The 23,106-nt window shown below is 39.4% G+C and overlaps 1 protein-coding gene across 1 annotated transcript in view; it reads right to left on the reverse strand.

The window, feature by feature from the left end:
* LOC150076437 (uncharacterized) overlaps positions 1–9,379 on the reverse strand; it is a 367,945-nt gene extending 358,566 nt beyond the window's left edge. Inside the window, exon 1 of the mRNA XM_090387745.1 lies at positions 9,238–9,379. The gene's annotated coding sequence lies outside the window, so the exon portion shown is untranslated. The remainder of the gene's footprint in view (positions 1–9,237) is intronic.
* Positions 9,380–23,106: the final 13,727 nt, after the last annotated feature.

The following is a 23,106-nucleotide window of genomic DNA, read 5'->3' on the forward strand; positions in this document are numbered from 1 at the left end:
ATGGACGAGCCGCTCAACGAATTTATGGAGAAGGCTTCCCAGATAGACATGTACCGGACCACCGTTTCTTTGCGCGTGTGCATCAAAATTTGTGCGATTATGGGTCATTTAGAGGTAACAGGAGTAGTGCGGGCAGACCACGTTCGACGCGAACTCCCGCCATGGAACAAAGTGTGTTGAATGCCGTCCAGAATAATCCTTCTACCAGCACACGTGCCTCTGCCTTAGGAGGGTCTCGTTGCAGTGTACACCGTGTCTGGCACGATGATTCCTTACACCCCTTTCATCTCCAAAGGGTTCAGTTACTGCTCCCCCAAGATCATCCTGCACGTGTGGCTTTTGCTCAGTGGTTTCTCCAAGAAAGTGTTCAAGACTTGCATTTTCCAGCCTATGTTTTGTTCACGGATGAGGCTTATTTCACTCGGGAAGGCTTATTCAATCAGCACAATGCTCATGTGTGGGCTCACGACAACCCACACTGTGTGCGCCCCCATGCGACACAACATCGCTTCGCAATAAATGTGTGGGCAGGTATGGTCGATGTCTGCTTAGTCGGCCCATACCTGTTACCATCCCGCACGAACTCCGCTAACTATCGGATCTTTCTTGATCAAGTTCTACCAGGCGATGTTCCAGCAAATGTGAGACGCAACATTTGGTTTCAACATGACGGGGCGCCTGCCCATTATGGAAGGTGTGTTCGTGACCATTTGAACAGGCGTTTTGCGCGTCGATGGATTGGCCGTGGTGGACCCGTTGCCTGGCCTGGCCCCACGCTCACCTGATTTATCGAGCCTTGATTTCTTTCTGTGGGGGGGCCTCAAATCTATCGTGTATGAATCGCTTGTGGAGATGGAAATGGATCTCGTGGCGAGACTCGTCTGCGCTGCTGCTACTGTCAAAGAAACTCCAGGTGTGTCCGACCATGCCCGCTAGTCTATGCTGCGTCGGTGTCACGCAGGCATCGCGTCTCATGGTGGAACATTCGAGCATCTGTTGTAACATCATGAAATGCATCCATCTCGTACTGCATTGTCAATATTATGTCAAATGAATGTGTGCCACTAATTACTGTCTTGTGTCATTTCTGCTTCTTGTGCCTCTGCTACTACTTTTCCGTGACGTTTCCGGTTATGGGTTCCTATGCGATTCACATTCTTTTAGATGTTACCTAACTCCCCTAAACGTTTGTACCAATATTTTTGAGACACCCTGTATATCGAGTGCGGTGGATGAAAATCACCCACCGCTCTGGATTCCACTTCAGAATGGAAATCAAACTGCTCTAAGAAGAATCGAAAAACAATAAATTTATACGAAGTTGGATAAATAAGCTCTGAGGCTAAAATGCAAATGTAGAATTGACCATTTTCAACCGCCACGCAACAATTATCATATTAACACTGCCGTTAAAGAATGTGTAAGAAGTAGGGTGGTTGGTCACCTTGAACTCAAGACTGATGTATTTCTACAGCAGTACTTGACATTTGAAAATCAGTAATCTAGGGCATGCACCCAGACAACCAATTCTGTCTAGGTGCATGCCCTAGATTACTGATTCAGACGTACACAACCAATTCTTCTTATATGCATACCATAAATTATGCAAATGTAGACCTGTTTTATTCTTGTTGTTAACAGAAAAGGTAATCGGATTTCTTAAAACAGAACTTAAAACACGATTGCCACTTTTACCAGGTCGCACGATGTAAGTTAAAAGAATCAGATGAAGGGTGACAGGTCCGTAATTTAGCGTGTGCTCTCGTACACGTGATTTGGAGCACAAATTCTATACAATATGGATAGATTTCGAATTATTGATTATCTTTTTGAATTTCGTAATCCCTTTTCTTGAGCTTCAAACAGAAAAATTAAAATACTGTGTCTAAAGAAATTCTTTGTGATCTGAATCATAAAGGAATTTCACTACTCACTAAAAAAAAAGTGGTTCGCAATTCCACGTGGTTGATGCATTATACGACAGACTGGTTAATCTTGTTATCCGGATTACGAAGAGTAGGTTTGATAGGGCGGGAGCTGCTGATTAGATGTGCTCCTTCCGGTCAATGGTTTTTTAAAATTAAGGACTGAAAAACCTGAATATTCTAAGAATATGACCTGGCCGATTTTTCCATTGGGTAGCATAGAATGCCATTCTGGTACAACCAGCTAATCTGCCTTTTCCAAATACTAGAGCGTTGTCGCTTAATGGGTTGCAACTTCACCTTCGCTTGAGGGCCAGAAAGTTCAAGGTTTTATTCGCTTTCATGAGAGAATGAACTGTTTTTTTTGTGAGTCTTTCATCCTATGCTGAGTCAGCTGGAGCTTAAACGCTTGTATTACTTTTCCTCGACTCGAGAAATTTCTTTTCTTTTTTACAGCAAAGAAGCAAACCTTAAACATCCATCATTCTTCTTTATTGATGAATGTATTAAAGACTGGCCAGTTGTCTGTGTAATATAAAAAATCAATTTAGAAAATTTGGATACGTGTGGTGTTTAGACGCGAATCCATTTATCGTTCTGGACTGGGAACCTTAATAAGGGCAAAATTAGCCACAACGGCTTACATATGAAATTTAATGCCACCAGCAATGCTACTAGTTATTGCAGCTAAAGATTCCTATTATACAGTGTGAAATTGCATTGTGCAAAGAAAAATGGTAGAGATTAATGTTGATGGTATTCAGGAATAATATGATCTCTTCAAGTTTTAACTGAAGAATACTAAGTAACCTAAAATGCTTTGCTCTGTCTGCTTTCAAAAGAAATACCCATTATTAGAGTGGCTGAAGCGGTAACCATCACATAATCACTTACATACAGATGGGTGACCATTCATCATAGTACTTCCACGATACGAGGAAAGGGTCGTTATGCTGTCTAGCTGAGATCAAAGGGGAAGGGAGGGAAAATATTCTTTGCATTAGAATACAACTAATAAGTTACACTTTATCATTTCAAGTTACAAGGTAACTCGGCTTACTCCATGAAAATTTTTCATATGTTCAAGCTGTCTAGGAGATCATTAATAAATATCACGGTCAAACTCTGACAGAACAGGCATTTTCCTTCTTTAACCAGTCTTCAGTCAAGGAGAATGACATATTACTTTCTCTCCAGTTGGTAGAATGACTAATGAGTTTTTATATTTTCTTGTGTCAAGCATATTTAAAAATTACTAAGAATATCTATATATCGTTTGATATTAAGAAAATATGAAAGTCATTCAACGCGATATGCAACGCCAGGTGATGGCTGTTGCGTGAGTGCTGTGAACAAATGGAAATGTTCAAATATACCTGATTTGCTTGATGCAGTTTTCGAAAAGGTGAACATTCATTGTATATGGAATCATGTACAGAGGCTGGAACCCCTTCTGAAGCACATCCCATTTTTCTAATGGAGAAGAAGTTCGCACAGGAATGGCGGTCCTGCCAAAGCAACTGAGGTATGAGGCGTCAGTGTATATTGTCTATATTTGCGGCGTGTGTTTATGTTAGTAATTATGTTAGGTCACATGCCATTACTTCCCATTTTGCCCAAACCTTTATCTCAGTTGATGTGTTAACTGAGACTTGTTTAGTCAAGATATTTTGTCTCTTGTTCTGTTGAAAAATGTGGATTCAGGCTTCAGCGTAAAAAAACAAGCCAACTAATAGAAAAAGATCTAGAAAATTCTGACAGAATTTACAAGCAGAGATCCGATCGGCAGACTTATCATCTCTATATTTTCTGCATTAATTGGAACTTTTAAGGTCAGAGTTTGTCTCTAATGGATGGCGTCATATTAATGGACTTCTCTTGCACTGATAAATGGATGATAATATAGAATTACTTGGCTAGGTGGTGATAGTGAATCCTTGTTGTGAGTATTTTGTTGCTAATTTTGTCAGCTAGCTTGTTTCAATGTTATTTTCTCACTTCAGAGTAAGATAGTGCTGGGTACCTTTTCCCATTTATTTGTTTCCTTAGGACGGGGGATTTGAAAGGATAAGAAGTTTCACAAAGAAGTACTGTAGTATCAATGTAAGCTCTCGAGCTCAAACAGCAAGGATGGTAAAATGGAGATTGGTTGCTTCATCTTGACATATCAAAAGAAGCAAATGCACCCATTGACACCCGTACTGTCTCCATGACTTTCTTGGCAAAAACAATATAGCTCCAATTTAACCCCCTTACCTTCTGCACATTTCAGATCCAACTCTCTATGGTTCTTTTTTTGTATCCGGAATGAAATTTAAACTGAAAGAAAATGATTTAATGAAAAGGTGTATTAATTTTGCAGCAAATGGAGGTAACTACTTCGAAGGGGGTGGGGTTAGCATTAGCATTAGTAGTACCATATGATGCAAGAAAGCAAGCTTATACAGCATCAGCCAAAAAAAAAAAAAAAAAAAACACTTCCCATTTTACCTATCCATTTCCTCTAAAAGCTTGTTTAGTTCTTCATTTAATTTATTTAAGATATCAACTTCCACAACGACAGATGGAAGTTTGTTCCAACAATCAACCATTCGCTGGCTAAAGGAAATTTTACGCACATTATTCCGCAACAGCCTTTCCGCAATTTGAATTTATGACCACTCAAGTGCTTAATGTGAGCAAGAGGAACAATCCGTTAAGCACTTGAGTTTTCTCAAACCATTCAAAGCCTTAAATGCCTCAATCAGGTCACCTCACATGTGCCTGGTCTCCAGACATTGCAATTTGCAGCACTGAAGCGTTCCTTGGAAAGGGCATCCCTTTGTTCCCCTCACCAATCTTGTTGCCCTTCTATGTACTCGTTCCAGCAGCTCTGCATGCTTTGTAAAATGAGGCCTCCAGACCTGTATGCAGTACTCAAGGTATGGCTTAACCATTACCTTATACAAAGGGATAACACCTCCTCATCCCTGCTAGAAAAATTCCTGCATATCATTGACAAAACCCCCATGAGCTGTTCTGGTAGCCTGTCTGTCTGCTCAGAGAACATATCTGACTGCATAATTACCCCCAGGTCTTTTTCATTCTCCACTACCCTGAGTGTTGCACCATACGGTTGGTACTTTACTCTGGAGTACTGCTATCCATATGCATTTGTCAATGTTAAACTTCAGTTGCCACTTCTCAACCCATCTACCTAAATTTTCTAGATCCTTTTCCAGTAGCATATTGTCATTACTGTCATTAACAAACCTGCCAACGTTTGTATTATCTACAGACTTGGACATTAAGCCTGATATACCTTCATCAACATCATTCATAAATATAGAAAACAACAATGGACCCAACACCGAACCCTGGAAGTTCGATGTTGGGCTCGACTAATAACATTAGTCCACGAAGAGCAGTGCACATTGATTACCACCCTCTGTCTTCCCACACTCAATCATCCCTTTATCCATAGCAGAAACCTAACCTTAAAAGCTACACTGAAATTTCTAGAGCAGTCTTTTATGTGCAACAGTTGAAAAAACTTTCCTGAAATCCAAGTATATGATAACAAAATTATTTTTTGCATCCAGTTCCTTTCTGTCCACATCCTAGTATCCAATCGAATTCGTCAGACAAGATTTCCCCTTAACAAACTCATGTTGTATCTGAACTATAACTGCCATCTTGTCTAGATGATATTGCATTACTTCTTTAACCAGCGACTCCATTATTTTCCCTGGAACAGAAGTTAAACTAACAGGGCTGGAATTACTCGTGTGACTCTTACCCCCCTTGTGAATTGGGGATACATTCGCACTTCTCCAGTCCATGGGGACCTCCCATGAATCCAAGGATGCTCTCATAATTATGGCTAAGGGTTTACTTACTTCGTTTGCTGACCCCTTAATATAATTGGATAGATCCCATCCATCCCAGATGCCTTTCCTATGTTTAACTTCAAAAATTTCTCCTCCACTTTGCTCTCAGTTATTACAAGATCATTTAGCTCCCTGTTAGAGTTTGATAAACTTTTGGCCTCTAATCCCTAGAGAATTCTTCATGTATAAATTAGACGCAAAATACTCATTAAGTTTATCAGCTACCTGAGAAGGATCATCAGCAGTCGAACCATCGATGTCAAGTGGACCAATCTGTTTCATCCCCTTCATTCTAGAGTTAATATAGGTAAAAAAGTCTTTACTGTTTTTCTTTACACCCTTTGCCAAAGATTTCTCGCAATTTGCCTTTGCCTACCTAACCGCCTTTGTGACTTGATTACAGAATAGTTTATATCCACCATAGGCTTTTGTGTCGCCTGATAATTTATATGCATCCCATGCATTTTTCTTCTCTGCCACGAGTCTCATTAGTTCATCTGATATCCACTTAGGCCTAAACATTGAACAGTATTTCTTAGTTGGCATGAAAAGCCTAGTAGCTTCCAGGATTAATTCCTTGAGTGCTTCTAGTTTAGAATTTGCTTTTGGTAACAGCATTAATTGGCTCAATTGTACAGAATTTAAAAACTGTCTGAAACCACTGTAGTCACCTTTACGAAAGCAAAAATCCTTCCCTTTACCTCTGATGATAGTTATATCTTTAAGTAAATCCCACACTGTGATCACGGCCACCTATTGGTTCCGTTATTTGCAAATTCTTAATGGACGAATAATCACTGCTGATAATCAGATAAAGAGTATTACTCTCTCTGGTTGCCCCTCGAACATGTTGCTGTAGAAAACAATCCTCCAATAAATCCACAAAAGTCTTGCTAGCGTGCGAGGGACCAATTTCCAGTCAAGTTCCAGTCAATATCCGGAAAGTTAAAATCTCCCGTTATGAGAATGTAGACATTCTGATTTACTGGCCCACTCTATTTTTATGTAGTTGTTCGTTGTAGTCATCAGAGTCATTAGGCCTATAACACACTCGAACTCTCACTATTGGCCTCTGGTTGCATATCATCGTCATCATCAGCCATTTTCAATCCACTGCAGGATGAAGGCCTCTCCAGCAACTTTCCAGTTCCTTCTATTTTGAGCACTGGCCATCCATTTACTACTCAAAAACTCATGAATTTCATCTATCCATCTCCGCCTTTGTCTTCCAGGTTTTCTTCTAGCTCCTCTTGGGTACCATTCTGTTATTTTCTTAGTCCATCTGTCATCATGTCTTCGAGCTATGTGTCCTGCCCAAGACCATTTTAGTTCTTTAGTTTTGATAAGAATGTCCTTTACTTGAGTTTGCTGCCTAATCCATGTGTTTCTCTTATTATCTAACAGTCTGATTCCCAATATAATTCGTTCCATTCTTCTCTGTGTAGTTCTTAGCTTCTCTTCCATTCTTTTGGTGAGTGCCCAAGTTTCACTTCCATAAGTCATGGTGGGGAGTATACATTGATTCATTATTTTACGTTTCAGACAAACTGGGATATTGCTCTTCAGTATGTGACTATATATCCTGAATGCTATCCATCCAAAATTTATTTTTCTCTTGACTTCCATCCATTTATCATTATTACAGCTAATAACTTGTCCCAGATAAGTATATGACTCCACCTTTTCAATTACTGCTCCTTCAATCATTATTTCCCTATCCGTGGCATACTTGTTCATCATTACTTTTGTTTTAGCCATATTCATCTTTAGTCCAAAATCCTTACTAACTGTGCATAACTGATTAAGATTTTCCTCTAATTCTTTGGGATCGTGGCTTATGACCACAATGTCATCTGCAAATCGTAAATGGTTTAGGTACTCTCCGTTCACATTGACTCCTTTCTGCGACCAGTCTAATCTTCTGAAAGCTTCCTCAAGGGCAGCAGTAAACAGCTTCGGAGATATTGTGTCTCCTTGTCGAACTCCTTTCTCGATTTTAAATTTGCTACTGTCTTTGTCTAGTCTAATAAAGGATGTAGCACTCTCATATATTTTCTTCAAAATCATAATATATGGAGTATCTATGCCTTGTCTTTCCAGTGCCCGAAACATTGCCTTATGCTGTATGGAGTCAAATGCCTTTTCATAATCCACAAATGCATATGTTCAGTCAGTTCAGTCAGCCAGTATGCAATGTTCAGTCAGTTCGGTGTGCATATAGCACACCGAACTGACTGAACATTGCACTGGCTATCCATGTGAATTGGATACAATGTCTTAGATTTTATGTGCTTCTTAACTAAGGGCACAACCCTTCACCCTCTGCTATCCTCTCTATCCTTTCTATACACATTGTACACCCCCATCTTCAAATTCTGTATCCCTTATATCTGAGTGATACCATATCTCTGATTTCCCAACAATGTCCGCATTTTATGTCATGACCAGCACCTCAAACTCATCAAATTTATTTACTATACTCCTAGCATTGGTGTACATACAAGTATACATGCACCTGTTCTTACTCAGTTAATACCCTAACACAGCCCATGTATTTACTTGTTCCATGATGTCTCCCAGTAGCCCTTGAAATCCCTGGCACCTTGCTTTTCAGGCTGCTGCTCGTTCCAATAAAAGCAATGCAAAATTCACTTTCACCTCTGCCTCTTATTTTTGATCTATTAGTCTGTGTATCCCTCCAAGCTAGCAGTTTTCCGACCCACCTAACATTGCCTGGATAGCATCAGCAGATATTCTTGCACACTTTCTATTTAAGTGTATCCAATCACTGTAGAAGCATCCTCTCCTGTTAAAGGAGCACAGACCACGCTGTGAAAAATTCTACCCCGTGAGCCTTAAATAATCTCTTCAGGGCCGAATTTATTGGCTCTCATCTTATACACCCTTCTATCGTGTCTGGGCAGAAGGGACACTCAAATTTAACCCCAACTTGCGACTTCTTTTCAACATTGACAGTGACAAAAAATTGATGATGACATTGGTAAAACAGCTTGTGAGGAAACCAGATGTATTAGACTGTTAACTCAATGTCATTGTTTATATGGAATAGCTAATATATTAATTTATTTTTCTCTAAAATAATATAAACCAGAAGCCTAATATTTCCTGTTAATAAACTGACACCAAAATGAATCCCGGGTGCCTGTAGAGCCCATAACGTTAATTTTTTAAGTAACACAAAAATTAATAAATCAATATATTATAAGACACGATTTACGCATAACAACAAGAGTCGTTCTGTATTCCTTATCCGAAAGAATGAGAAAAAGAAGAGAAGAAGATAGGAAGTAGAGAGGGAGATTCTTTTCCCCTTGTAAGGACGTGACATAATTTCCAGATCCCCGACATCCAAGAGGTAAAAGGGAAATTCTCATGCACAGACGAAGGTATATGTTCTAAAGTTCGACTAATGAAAGACTTACCTGTCAGCAGACAGAAACCTCCCTAGGCTACAGATAACGGCATCTTCGAGTGGTGAGTGAGGGCTGCGAAGTAGGTAGGAACCGGCGTCTGGGTTAGTAGCCCACAGGAAACCAAACGTACGAACGAGTTTTCGACGCACCTTGCCGCTAGCTATGTGTTCATTCGACTGGGAATGGCGAAGGTAAGTGGTCGATCCTAGATTTTGTGGAAAAAAGTGACAGTAAAGGCGGTACCAGATCTGTGTAAGTCCTCAGAACACGCGGCAGTCAGGATCCATGGGACGTTATAGCTGTACGCGTTATATGTCACCATGCATTAGAAGGTCAGGAGGGGGAGAGTGGGTGACTGTTGCTGGAACCGGACAGTCACCTGCTGACCATGTATAACAGGTATGGAGCCCTGTTAGGAGCGTGCACGATCCCTTTAGGAGCCGTAAGTGGAGGACACACTTACAGGTTCAGCAAATACGTAGAGCTCACAACTATGCTCTTTCAGAGGGTGCCCTTGCATTCTTTCGTATTTTCCCCCCGTTGTTAGCAGTTAACCAATGATGAGTCCTCTTTGTGAGTACAAATGTTATAATAGTTTTAAAATGTTACGCGTTTAGGAAGCTGCAAACAAAAAATATGTATTTAAAAAGACTAAGGAATTCTTAGAGTACATTTATTTCACTTGGAATATGAGCAGTAGTTTCATTGATTTTTCGCAAAGATGATGATCGGATTTTGAGAGAGACCCTGCTTTTCAAAGTTTGCTAAAAAAATACTCATTTTCGATGTTTGAGCCAAATTAGAGCTCTCGTTGTTGCTACAGGCCTCCGTAGCCGAGTGGTCAAGAGCAGGAGTGCAGTAGCACACACTCCTTGAGTACACCGGGTTCAAACCCCTGACTGCTAAATACGGTTGATCTGCCAACCCACACTGGATCAGCGTGGGATTATGGTCCATTTCTCTCAACATGAATTGCTGAGGAGGCTTCCATCCTGCAGTGGGTTGATAATAGCTGCAGTTTACCGTTTTTTTTTTTTGTTAATGCCATAGTTTCGACAGTAGCTGTGCATGTTAGAGCTCGATATTCTCACAAACAAAATGTACACAGCATTTGATCCGAGGTCTTTCATAATATAAACATCCATTATCAATATCATTTGATAATACATGATTCTTTGTCCTTAGTGCCTACTACTTCCAGTGCTAACTGCTTCCTTAGATGTCAAGGCTCTGAGGCGGGGTGGGAGATAATCGAGGACGCTCTACTTCAAATTCCATACATTATGAGCAACACCCCCCATTTCAATTCAATGTAAGGTTACCAGTGTGCGTCGGTCAAATGAGTGCGCATGATTCAACGCCGTATGTCCATCAGAACTGGGTGGCCCTGTAAAATTCCTTCTCGTGATGCTCTAGCTCAAATAGGCCTACCTTACAGAATAATCAAGGAGGGACCTCTGCATACTTTAAATTCCTATTCTACCTTTAATGTATTTCGTCTGGTACGCGGAAGTTTACGATGCATTCTTATTTTCTTTCTTCCATCCGAGATAAGATTAAGATATCAAAGGTTGGGATTGATACGGCATATTATCGCATCGATCAACGTCTAAACTCGCTTCTGGTTTGTTCTTTCTTGTAAAATTTAAATATTTTAAATATGCACAGTTAATTTTCACCATCTCAGGATCTTTTACTCCACTGAATTTTATAAATGGTCAAGATAATAAGCTATCAGACCGATGGTTTAGACTATATATGAAAAAAAAAAAAACAAAAACAGAGGACACAGTTTTAGAAAAATATATTTTATAATTAAATTTTATGATTATAATGAAACAGTTATTGGCTAATTACTTTTCTAAAAATGTTCGCTAATTTGGGAAATTTGAGTTGTTGCTTTATCTCAACAATTGATTTATTATATTCACTAATGAAAAATGGTTAAGAGTTTGATGATAAAAATGCAATACAGTGCAAAAGTGATTGTAGAAAGCCTATCCAGGAAGTTATTTGAGTTAGGGGAAAGTAATAGGATTTTTACAATGGTTTTTTTTTTTTTTTTTTTTTTTTTGGCCACTCGACTAGCACAGTGTTATAACCCTTTCCTTCCACTCCGTACTGAACAGATGCTGTTGCGGATTCGTCTCGACTGAAGGAACTTTTATGGACGTTTTACTCCATGGCCGAGTTAATCGACCTCGGGGGAAAGTGCACGTTTTCTCCCTTCTTGAAATTGGAATATTTCATCAAGAAACAGCCCATAGAATACACACATTTCGGAAAAAACACCACCATAGCCTTAGTGTCCTCGGTACAAATTCAAAACAACAAGGACAACTTTTTCAGTTGTTTTTCTATTTTCTGTTGCTTAAATAGTACTATTTATCTGCTATGCAGTAGAACTTCACTAATTAAAACTAAAAGGAGTACGAATTAGTGAAAAGTCTAAATTATAGAATGAAATGGAATGTAAATATTTTCAAGCGCATATTTCATAAAAGCAAGAAATAATGAACTCTCTCCAGTAAACATACTTTCAGTTAGGTGGTATAAATATATTTATAGGATATAAATATGAGGAAAAGAAAAATTACGAAAATATTTATATTTAAAACAAAATGGAATAACATGAGTTAAAATCAAGTAGAACACAAATAATGCGTTTTTTCACAATAAACTTTAATTGTGTAAAATTAAACGTTGCTTAACGTTGTTCTTCACTTTTATTTCTTCATATTATGCATAAAACAATTTTTCAAATTCTTCATCCCAATAGTGAAATTTAATGAAGGTGTCGAAGTAACTTCTGTTTTCGTGTAATTTAACTTTTTTTAAATTATTTACTTTTTTTTTTTTTTTTTTTTTGACTTTCCACTTCATCTATAAATTGTTGCCCTTTTAGAATAACTGTTGCAACTTAATATTGTACTGGAAAAGTATTTGCATCTTCCAAAGTAAAGTCCTTTTCACCACTGTTGTGCAATACATTTGACACTCTTCTTCTTTGTTTCCTTCGAAAGAAACGTTTATAGCTACACTGCTCCACAAAATTAAGAGAACACGCAGAAAACGTGGTGTAACTCGTGCAGCTTGCGATGAAGTGGGACAAAATTTGGTATGGTGGTGTACCGTAGATTAACGATGAAATGAGGAGACAGCGAGAAACTTCGTACAGGTATAAGGGGCATTTATAGGGATTGTATAAGATTATCAAAACGGTCACATTATAGAATGCGATACCAGATGCTCGAAAATACGGTCACATGACATCGGTACGGCGTATGATCCCGTTCAACGGCTGAACAGGCCTGAGAGGGGTGAACGACATAATGGTGTCTATAAGATTCTGTGGCAACGAATCCCATTCTCCCACACATGCTCGATTAGATTTAAGTCGGGTTATCGTGCGGTCACAGCAGTCTTTAATATCTACAATCTTGGATATCTTCAATTTCCAGCTATTCCTCCACCTCTTCAGCTCTATGTGCAGTGGCATTGTCGTGCCTGGAAAGAAAATCTGGGCCAACCACACTCCTCGTTCTCGGTACCTCTGTGCAGTTACGGTACCCCTATCAAAAGCACGAAGATGGGTACTGCGGTTGATCATTATTCTGCTCCACACGAGAACACCACCTCCACCTTAAGTGTCCCTTTTTCTGATGGTGGAGGGATGGTACCAAACTTCTCGTTGTCTCAAGATGAAATAGCGTATAGAATCTCTGTTTGTAGGCTAAAACGAGATTCATCAGAGAACAGAACTGTTCGCCATTTGTCAGGGCTCCAAGTCACATGTTCATGGCACCAGTTTCGACGAGCTCTGCGGTGGTTTGGGATTAATGGGATATAAACCACTGACTTCCTTGCGTAGAGTCCACTTGAATTGAACCTTCTTAACGCAGTACCTTTGGAAATGATTTCATCTGAGAGACAATTAATAATAGGACATTGTAGGATTCCCTCTTGCTCTAACAGCAAGACAGAATCCTACCCTGTTCTTGTTGGCGTAGCCCTCTGGCAACTTCAGTGTGCTCTTTTTGTAATGGTTTCTGTCTCCTAAAAATGCTCTCAGTAAATAGGAATGTTTTATAGGGCCGCGTCGGCACTGCGTGACACATTAAGCCAATATGACACTTCCGCTTGCGACTGCCGGCTTCAAGTCGTCGAACCGCTAGCCATCTCAAAGAATCATCTAAACGACAATGACTTGCGATCGTGAGTACTGGAGATATGGCTGTTCCACTGAGCAAGCCAATAAACGAGAATGAAGTGATGTTATCATAACCCATATTTTTATAGGCATGACTTATTTGCATAATATGCGACTTTGTAAGGTGTAGATCGATTTCATTGGATACTCGGAATTTGTATGGCATGATGCCTGTTATATCAAATATTCGCCTTCGGCTACACTGTTCACAATGAAATATCCATGAAAAACATTTTGTGCTGTTGAGTTTGCAGAGCAGTGTAGTATGATTCCTTGATCCATAGGGTGTACGAAGACTGCTGTACTGGGAGGTAAGAAAAGACAATTGTTATCGCCTTGGTTGTTTGATAAAATTTCTTCTGACAGGTGTGCAGGGACATTATTCTAACAATAAAAATATCTTCATGCTTTCACTTGCATTTTATTTTAACTTTCGTTTCTACCTCTTTTAAAAGAGATTGAACAACCAATTTTTAAGAATTTCTGAAATGCATCATTAACTTTCTTTTTTGGGGACAAATGCAGCGTTTTGCATAAAATGAGGTTTAACTGATTTATTCAGGACTACTACTACTTTAACCAAATGTTTTTATTTCAAAAAAGTGAAATATATTTATATGAGATTAGAGAAGAATTTTTAGATAAAAGTATTCTATAAAGGAAATCTATAAAGAAAAAAAAAGCATTATGAGAGCGGAACCAGTCAAGACGATCTCAAGAGAGATTAATACTGGAGGAGGAAAAAAAAAGAAAATAAACCAAGGGCTAATTAACAGCTTAAAACTTTACTGGAAACATCACTTTTCAATGTCAGTAGAGATTTATGAGACTTGACCTTTAGGGAACATTTCAAAATAGGAGTATTCTTTGGTAATTGTAGCAATGAGCAGCAATTACTAAGAGAATGATCTTCTATTGTCTTTGGTAATTCTCTTTTGATAACAGTGTTTCGCTATCAACACACCTGCCGATATGATGAATGTTGCTCAAAATTACTTCTAAATAGTTGTTAAGCAAGTTATCTAAAATCATTTCGAATCCATATGCATGTCTTATGCTGTCATAGTTAACAAATGGATACGGTTCCATGGAAATTTATCATTTGCTAATAGATTCTGGATATTTAAACCAGCCCAGGTCTGTTATTTGTTGCAATATTTTAACTGGCCAACCATTTTGTTTAAACTGGATTCATAAATTTATAGTTTCCATACTTCGGTCATGATCTTAGGTGAGTAGAAAGGAAGCTTTTGCGATTAAGAGGAGATTCATTTTTGACCCTTATTGAAGGCAATAGGCATTCCCTTCAAGCTCTTGAATATAAGATGCTGCGGAGAATATGTATACTTAAAAGAGACAAAGAAACAAAAGAACACATAAAATTTCCCCAAGGGAGATTTAAAATAAAAATTTAAGAGCATGGCGCAGTTCAGAATTTAATGATGAGAAGGAGTCATATAATTGGGTGTTTCTTTTTTGTAAAATTTTCGTTCATCTTTATTACATCATGAATTATTTTCATAATTCCGTGCATATTCCTCATTGCAAGTTGAAGATTTATTATCTTCAACAACTGCAAATGGGTAATTAGGTAATGATACGTCTGCACGTATTTTGTTTCATACCAAAACTGCTTTATCAACCAACTGCTTTTTTTGACAGTACTAATGACATCGTCATGGAGGCAGCAGTAAGGAAACCATCGGATATTGAAGTAGATATTGCAAGAAATAAAGCACAGGTATGCTTTATTTCTTGCAATTTATATGAGCTGTGATTTTTTTTTTTTTTTTTTTTTTTTATGTAAACCCCAAACACGAGAGGTATTAGAACCTATAGTACTTAGTACCGTGCTTTGGTTGTAGGTTGAGAAGATGAAAGAAGATATTTGTTGACATTGGACTTGAACTTCTGTAGACAGCAATTTTCAGGAAGGTTGTTCCAGAAAACGGCAGTTGAATGAATAAACGAGGAAGATGAAAAGTTGGTTCTGTGAGTTTGAAGTTGGACGGTAAATGGATGTTGGCTGGTGGTGGCACGAGTTCGGACTGGTTTGAAGGAGAGAGCGAGAATTATAGAAGCCAATTCAGAAGAACAGTGCCCATGGAAGTATCTGTAGAAGAGGCATGCAGCAGAAACAGTACGTCTATGAGACAGCGAGTGGAGAGACTGTGTTAGAGATGAATCATTAATTAACCTAACTGCCCTCTTCTGAATGGAATCAAGAAGCCTGAGAGAGGTTTTGGGGGCACCATCCCACATGTGGGAACAATATTCCATGACAGAGCGGATTTGCGATGTATAGACCAGAATGCTCGGCTACCATTAGGGAAAGAAGCAAGTTTTCTACTCTTAGCCTGTTCAAACTCTAGTTTGGACTGATTAATGACTGTTTTACGATTGTTGCGGGCTTTGGTGTAGGCAGAAAATGAAACTGAAGAATTGTAAACAAGCCAATTACGATATGCAATGTCTTACGTTATGCACAGTCTTACTACATTTATTGGAAAACCAAGGTTTAGATAAAGGACGAGATGTTAAAGTGAAGTGTGGAATAAAGGATTCCATTCCTACAAGAATAATTTCCCTGACACGATCTGAGAAAAACGTTGACATCAGAAGTTTTGCAACAATAATCCGACCAAAGAAAAGAAGAAAAGAAAAAGGCATCCCATTTTGCATTCTTGTAATGTCAAAAAACACGAGGTTGGGAATAGCCATGAGATAAAGGCTCCATTGGAGAAGAGACAATCACCAAGTTGTGAACTGAAGTGCCTAAAGGACCTGTCACTTCGACCGTGTACTTAGAATGGTTGTTTGTGAGAAAACGATTAAGCGTGTTGGCTGTATGATTAGGATTGTCCGGTATTCTTGTGGGTAAATGAACAATCTGTGCAAGGTCATTAGTACTTGCAAAAGTCTCAGCATCTCGACCAGCTGGGTCGGTGTGACTAGAAAACGGAAGCCAGCTGGAGTTGTGAACATTAAAGTCTAGTGAAATTACCTCACTCTTAGGAAAGTTGGACTGGAGAAAGTCAAGTTGCAAAGAGAGGAAGTCAAAGAGCTCCAAGTGATTAGTGGAGTCAGGAGAACGGTAGAGACAACAGATGAATTCGACACAATGAGGTAGAGAGATTTTAAGCCAGAGAAGATCAAAGAGAGGAGATTCCAAATTGCCAAGTCTCTGACAGTGAATATCAGAACGGACATATACACAAGTACCACCTTTGAGGCGAAAGGAATCATACAGCGAATAATTCAGGCATCTGAGATGAGCAGTAGTTGAATCAACCGATAACTGAGATTCTGTCAGAAAAAGTACATGGGGTTTGGCAGACTGCAAGTGGAAATGGACATCGTTAAGATCAGAATTGAGACCACGTATATTTGTGAAATGAATTAGGAAGTGCCTGGGAGGTTTAGATCTTTTCGCAGATAAGCTTGTTCTATTAGTTTGGCAATTCATGGTGTATTCAATAATAAGAAAAAGTGGGTGGGACATGCTGTATGAAGTAATGAAATTTTTGGATATGGCGTACACATGGTGAGAATATACCCAGATCCTTGACATAACGTGGCCTCGACAATTCTCCCCACATACACACTACTCGGACTCCCTCCAGTCACTATCTGGTAGAGTAGAGGTAGCAAGATTATACACTAGCTGATCCGGAAGCCTCCTAGAGAGTTACCAATAGGTTCGGTCCGGTGTACTAACTAGCGGCCGGCCTGCGAACACCGTTTTAGAGCTGTACCCTCGAAATGTAAGAATATTGGATCTCGCCACGATGTTCATCATAACCTCAAACGTCATCAATCATACTGTGTGATGGCAGAGATAGGGAAGGGTTGACCGGAACTTAGCTCTGGAGACTAAACATGGGTTCACCACTTCAAGCCTCCGATAAGCAAAGTGGTGGTATTGCACCGGTTGATGAGAGTCATCTACCACCTAGTATGACCTAGTAACATAGAGAGTCGGCATTCCTCCATGTGGTGTTTGTTTGTTATTTGGTTTTTAGGAGCATTAGCAACTAAGGCCATATTGCTCCGGGATATGCGGTGGTCATTCCCTGACCTTTTCCGCGTCCTCCGTATTTGGTGGTGACGGGCTCGAACCCCGGTCTAATCAAGAAGCGTGTGCTACGCACTGCTGCTCCTTCCCTCCTGGCTACGGAGGCGCCTCCATGTGGTGTAGGCGCCACATCTCGACCCCTGGTTTCGTTGGTTCACACGTGGGTGCTCACCCACCATGTACTTGTGCATGGAGGTTATACCCAGGATTACTACCGTCCCACCATCGCGAAGGTGCAAGCAGAGGATTTGGCTGTCACAGACCGTCGGGACTTCGCCGAAATTGGGTCCACTTGACTTGAGTGTCACCTGAATATCAGTTCCATCAGCGTTTTAGACTCCCAGGTAGCAAGTACAGACTGTCTGGCATATCTGAGAGAATGTCTATGACAACCTCAAGGACCAAATGTTTGTGACAACCTCAAGGACCAAATGTTTGTGACAACCTCAAGGACCTCAAGGATTAGAGTCATCAATGCAGAATTTCAATATAAAAACGATATATAGTTTTATAGGTGTTCAATTACTGCTGAATTAACAAGTATAAGTCTCCTTTTGCATTCTTATAACTTATTTTAATCGTGTTAACAAAATAAATGAACATAAACTAGTTTTCTATGTGTTAAAAGGTTTTCCTCACATCGCCTACGCTATCTTTGCGATAGAACAAGTTTGTATGGGCGACGTTGACAGAAAATGATTTATGAACACAAATTTTCAGCTACTCCACATAGAACACAACACTTGTAGTTAATATTTATTACTTAATAATAATATCTGGCCAGGGATATTGTCTTGTTTTATTTATTTATTTTTTTTTTTGAGAGGTGGTTGGGAAAGCCGATTTTCCAAAGAGAAACCATAGAGGCTCATAGCAGATATGTATTTTCATGACGAATTTGGTTACTAATATCGAAATTATCTGATATATTTCTGAAGCGTAAAACTGTTTCTGTAATTTTGTCTTGTTTAAAAGGGTATTGATTTCAATATTCGATCCTTATCAGTCATCTGCGTTGATTACTTGGTGCAAAGGAGAAAATAAAACAAAGCACTCAATTTATAGCGGATAATAATCAGCCTTGTTAATTAACAACTATTAGTCGCTCTTTGGAGGCTAATATCTATTAATTATCAACGGGACCGACGAACTCTACAGACCTTGTTCTGTACTACAAAGTCCAGAGACCTCTCTTTGTATCAAAATTATGTTGTCATGAGATTAATAGAATGTCAGTCAGAGTGTTAATTAGATGCAAATTAAAACTGGATTCGGCTTCAAGGAGTGCAGGATGACGTGAAATGACACAAGTCTTTTCGCTGTTAATGTTCTGACATTTTATTGAGGTTTATCTCAAGGTAATGCATGAATAAGCAATAATATGACAACAGATGAAAGTCCGTTACGTATGATGTGATAAGCTCATCTAAAGTGAAACGAACACTTGTGAACTCTGTGGATATTAATCCACAGAGCTCACAAGTGTTCGTTTATATAGAGTTGGGATTTGGGATTGTTGGCCACATCCACAAAGTGGCTACATGTTTACTCCTCTCACGGTTGTGTATGGTGTGTGTTAATTTCAGAGGTCATTAGTGGTAAATGGCAGCTTTTGCACTATACTTATACATAGGTAAATGGCAGTTAAAAGTAGGATATAAAAGGCATGTGCACTCATTAACAGGTAAATGGAACAGAATGAGAGGAGAAAAGCACCTAAATCCTTCATAAAGGATTTGGGTGCTTTTCGGGTAAGTTATACAAAGTAGACAAACTTATTACCTAGATAGCAGAAAGATTAGAAGACCCAAAGTCAATTGGGTGTCAAATGCTGGAATATGGAACGGCATATTTTAATGGGACAGAAGATAGCACGATCATTCATCCGAAGTCAGGTACACCATCATTAATGACTGACCAGAGATATGTTGACAGTTTACACGATAGTCACGGATGTCATCAATGAAATCACGAATGCAGTTAGCTTTGTGATATTCTCAATAATTGTGTCTTAGCATAGGAGTTTTTTGGAGACGGGCTGTATTTGTATCGGTATGTCATCAAGCGTCGTCAGCACAATAGTGGTCTATACTGACAGTCTGATGAACCTGCGACTTCCAGCCAGAGTCCGGATCTGAATAATTGAACAGCTTTGGAATGTAAAAGTATATTAAAGGAGGCGGCAACGTAACTAAGCAAACCCTTAGCCATAATTATGAGAGCATCCTTGGACTAAGGGGAGGTCCCCACGGACTGGAGATGTGCAAATGTATCCCCAATTCACAAAGGGGAGATCGAAGGGCGACACGAGTAATTACAGACCAGTTAGTTTAACTTCTGTTCCGGGTAAAATAATGGAGCCACTGGTTAAAGATGCATTGCAGGATCATCTAGACAAGACTGCAGCAATAATTCAGACACAGCATGGGTTCGTTAAGGGAAAGTTTTGTCTGACAAATTTGATTGGTTATTATAATGTGGTTACAAAGGAACTGGATGCAAAAGATAATTTTGATATCAGCTTGGATTTCAGGAAAGCTTTGGACACTGTTGCGCATGGAAGACTATTGTATAAATTAGAGCAGATTAGTATTAAGGGTAAGTTGTTACAATAGATAAAAGGGTGGTTGAGTGGGAGAAGGCAGAGAGTGGTAATCAATGGACGCTGCTCTTCGTAGACTAATGTTATTAGTGGAGTCCCACAGGGTTCAGTGTTGGGCCCACTGTTGTTTTGTATATTTATCAATGATATTGATGAATTATTATTGTGGATTATTGTGTGACATAGTGCGAAACGGAAGAAAGAATAAATAATGACAAGTTTAATACTAATTGTAAAACACACATATATTAAATATAAATATCAGGCTTGGTGTCGAAGTTTGCAGGTGATACAAAGGTTGGCAGAGTTGTTAATGACAGTAATGGCAGTGTGAGAGATCTAGATCTGTCATGGCATCGACAGTAATGGCAGTGTGACATTTCTAGATCCTACAACAGATATAGAAAATTTGGGCAGATGGGCTGAGAAGTGGCAACTGAAGTTTAACATTGACAAATGCAAATTGTTACATATGGGTAGCAATAACCGAAGAGAAACGTACCAACTGTTTGGCACCACATTTAGGGTGGTAGAAAATGAAAAAGACTTGGAGTAATTGTGCAGTCAGATATGAAGTTTTCTGAGCAATGGAGACAGGCTGCCAGAGCCGGTCATGGGGTTTTGTCAATGATATACAGGAATTTTGCTAGTAGGAAAAAGGAAGTGTTATTCCTTTGTTTATGGTAATTGTTAGGCTGCGCCTGGAGTACTGCGTACAGGTCTGGAGGCCTCATTTTAGGAAGGATGTAGATTTGCTTGAGCGTGTACAGAGAAAGGCAACAAGATTGGTGAGGGGAACGAAGGGGGGGGGGTCCTCTTACCAAGAGAGGCTTAAGTTTTGCAAATTTCAGCGGCTGGAGACTAGGCACCTGCGAGGTGATCTGATTGAGGTGTATAAGGCCTTGATGGGTTGAGCAGGCTCAATTCTGATGGGATTCTTCCGCTCGCTCAGATTACGAACTTAAGGGGGCATAAATTCCAATTGAGGAAAGACAGTTGTAGACAGTGCGGAAATTTGCCTTTATCCAGCGGGTGGTTATTTGCTGGAACAAACTTCCATCTGTCGTTGTGGAAATTGATAGCTTAAATAAATTCAAGGAGGAACTGGACAAACTTTTAGAGGGAATGGTTGTGAGAATTTTTTTTTTGGCTAATGCTACATAAGCTGATACGCTTGTTTTCTTGCATCAGTGTCTCTATTACTAATACTATTATTACTATGTTTTCGAATACCTGGGGGAACAGAACAGGACATTCTGGTTAAAGCACTGAACTGGCTAAATCTCAGGGAGAAGCAGAAAAGTTGTCTCCACATTCTAAGAAGTTGAAGAAAAATGCGGTTAAATAATTGTATTTAGCAGACATGCGTCCTTGAACCGGTCCACTCAAACGCGCGTGCTGCTGCTCTCTTTCACGCTTGGCCACTCGGATACGTGGTATCCTAATACATGTTATATAAGGCGTATTATGGCCTTGCTGCCCTTGCGCCGTGAAGCCTATAATCAAACAATAGCATGCTATATAATAGGTACGTAAGCGTCCGCTTTTATCATGATATCCAAATGGTAACGGTGGGGAGTACCTAATTCACTGAATCCGTTACTACAGTAGCATATAGAGGACACTCTGGAACGGGACCATGAAATATTAACCGTTAATGTAATTGGCCTGTGGAAAATTGGGAAACTTTGCTTTGCTCCATAGAATTCAATTCGTATTTCAACAAAAAGTAAGCAAGATTTAAGTGTGGTGCCATCCTCAGATGATCTGTCGTGCTCTACTTCGCAAGTGCAAGCGTACGGGAACAAATTATTCTGATTTCAGCGGAAGCACGCTTCACGGAAGGAAGTGTACTCACTGCCATTTTTTTCCCAGACAGTAATGAACAGTACCAGTCCAAATAGTTTGAGAAACATGAGTCATCTCCCAACTGTCTTAGCAGTTAAGAATCAACATTTTAAAGAGTTTGTGGTATCCTTAAATGTGATATGCGATCGTGGAATCCTTTATCTTTGACCACATTAGAACTGACCTATTTATTACAACAATATATGCGTTTCCGTTCTGATAGCTTTTACGCTCCTGGGGAATTCATCTTTTCACGTGCGTTGATTGGATCTCACCGTCTCGCTTTCCCATCATGCATCACGATTATTTTATTCTGGTCCTATTTCCGCAATTTGCTGGAAAACAAGAAAGTCGGACAATAATGGATTCACTGTCCACATAAATAACGCACTTTTTTTTCTTTTTTTTCCCATCTGGGTACACAAATATGAGTGTCTGGACACCAAGTTAATTTCAGATAAATATGTGGATGTTATACATGTGGACCAACTTTGTACAGGTTCCATTTTGCATGAGTCACTCAGCATCCGGACTCTTCGCATCTATTCCATTGTGTAAAATTAATGATGTCGACCCAGTTACCTATTTTTGGAAAGAAACCGAGGTTTAATTTAAAAATTCATCCCTCATATCGCTTCTCCTAATTTGTTACTATTTTTTAACTGCAACAGAAAGAGAAATATAAGTAGTCACCTACTCCCACCCACCGTATCCTTGGCTATCCCGCAGCCAAATAAAAAAAAAAGAAAAATTATTTTAGATGCTTTTGGACTGCCAACGGTAGGTCTGTTAACATTTAGAAACAATTATGAGATGTGACTAATGATTGCCATTCTAACAGGTTAAGCGATGTAGAGACTGTTCAAACAGAAGGAATTATAGGTGGTGCTCTAACCTCTATAGTGTGGGAACTGGGGAAAGGTTAATGTACCTCATTATTTTGCAGGCACGATTGGCCGCATTGCCCACACCTACAGAAATGTAGAAGGTGAAACATCAGGTGTGCAGTGATAGCAAAGGCGTCCCAGCGAGGGATGGTGGTTTGTTAGTCACGAGCTAATAATAGGGTTGGTGATTGTTGCTTCGCTAGACGGAAAGCGAGCCATTGTGTTCTTATATAATGACCGGGGACAGTAATTGCGA

This window comes from Mastigoproctus giganteus, chromosome 13 (assembly GCF_048544385.1).
Source record: "Mastigoproctus giganteus isolate SK-2022 chromosome 13, ASM4854438v1, whole genome shotgun sequence".
Taxonomy (NCBI): domain Eukaryota; kingdom Metazoa; phylum Arthropoda; class Arachnida; order Uropygi; family Thelyphonidae; genus Mastigoproctus; species Mastigoproctus giganteus.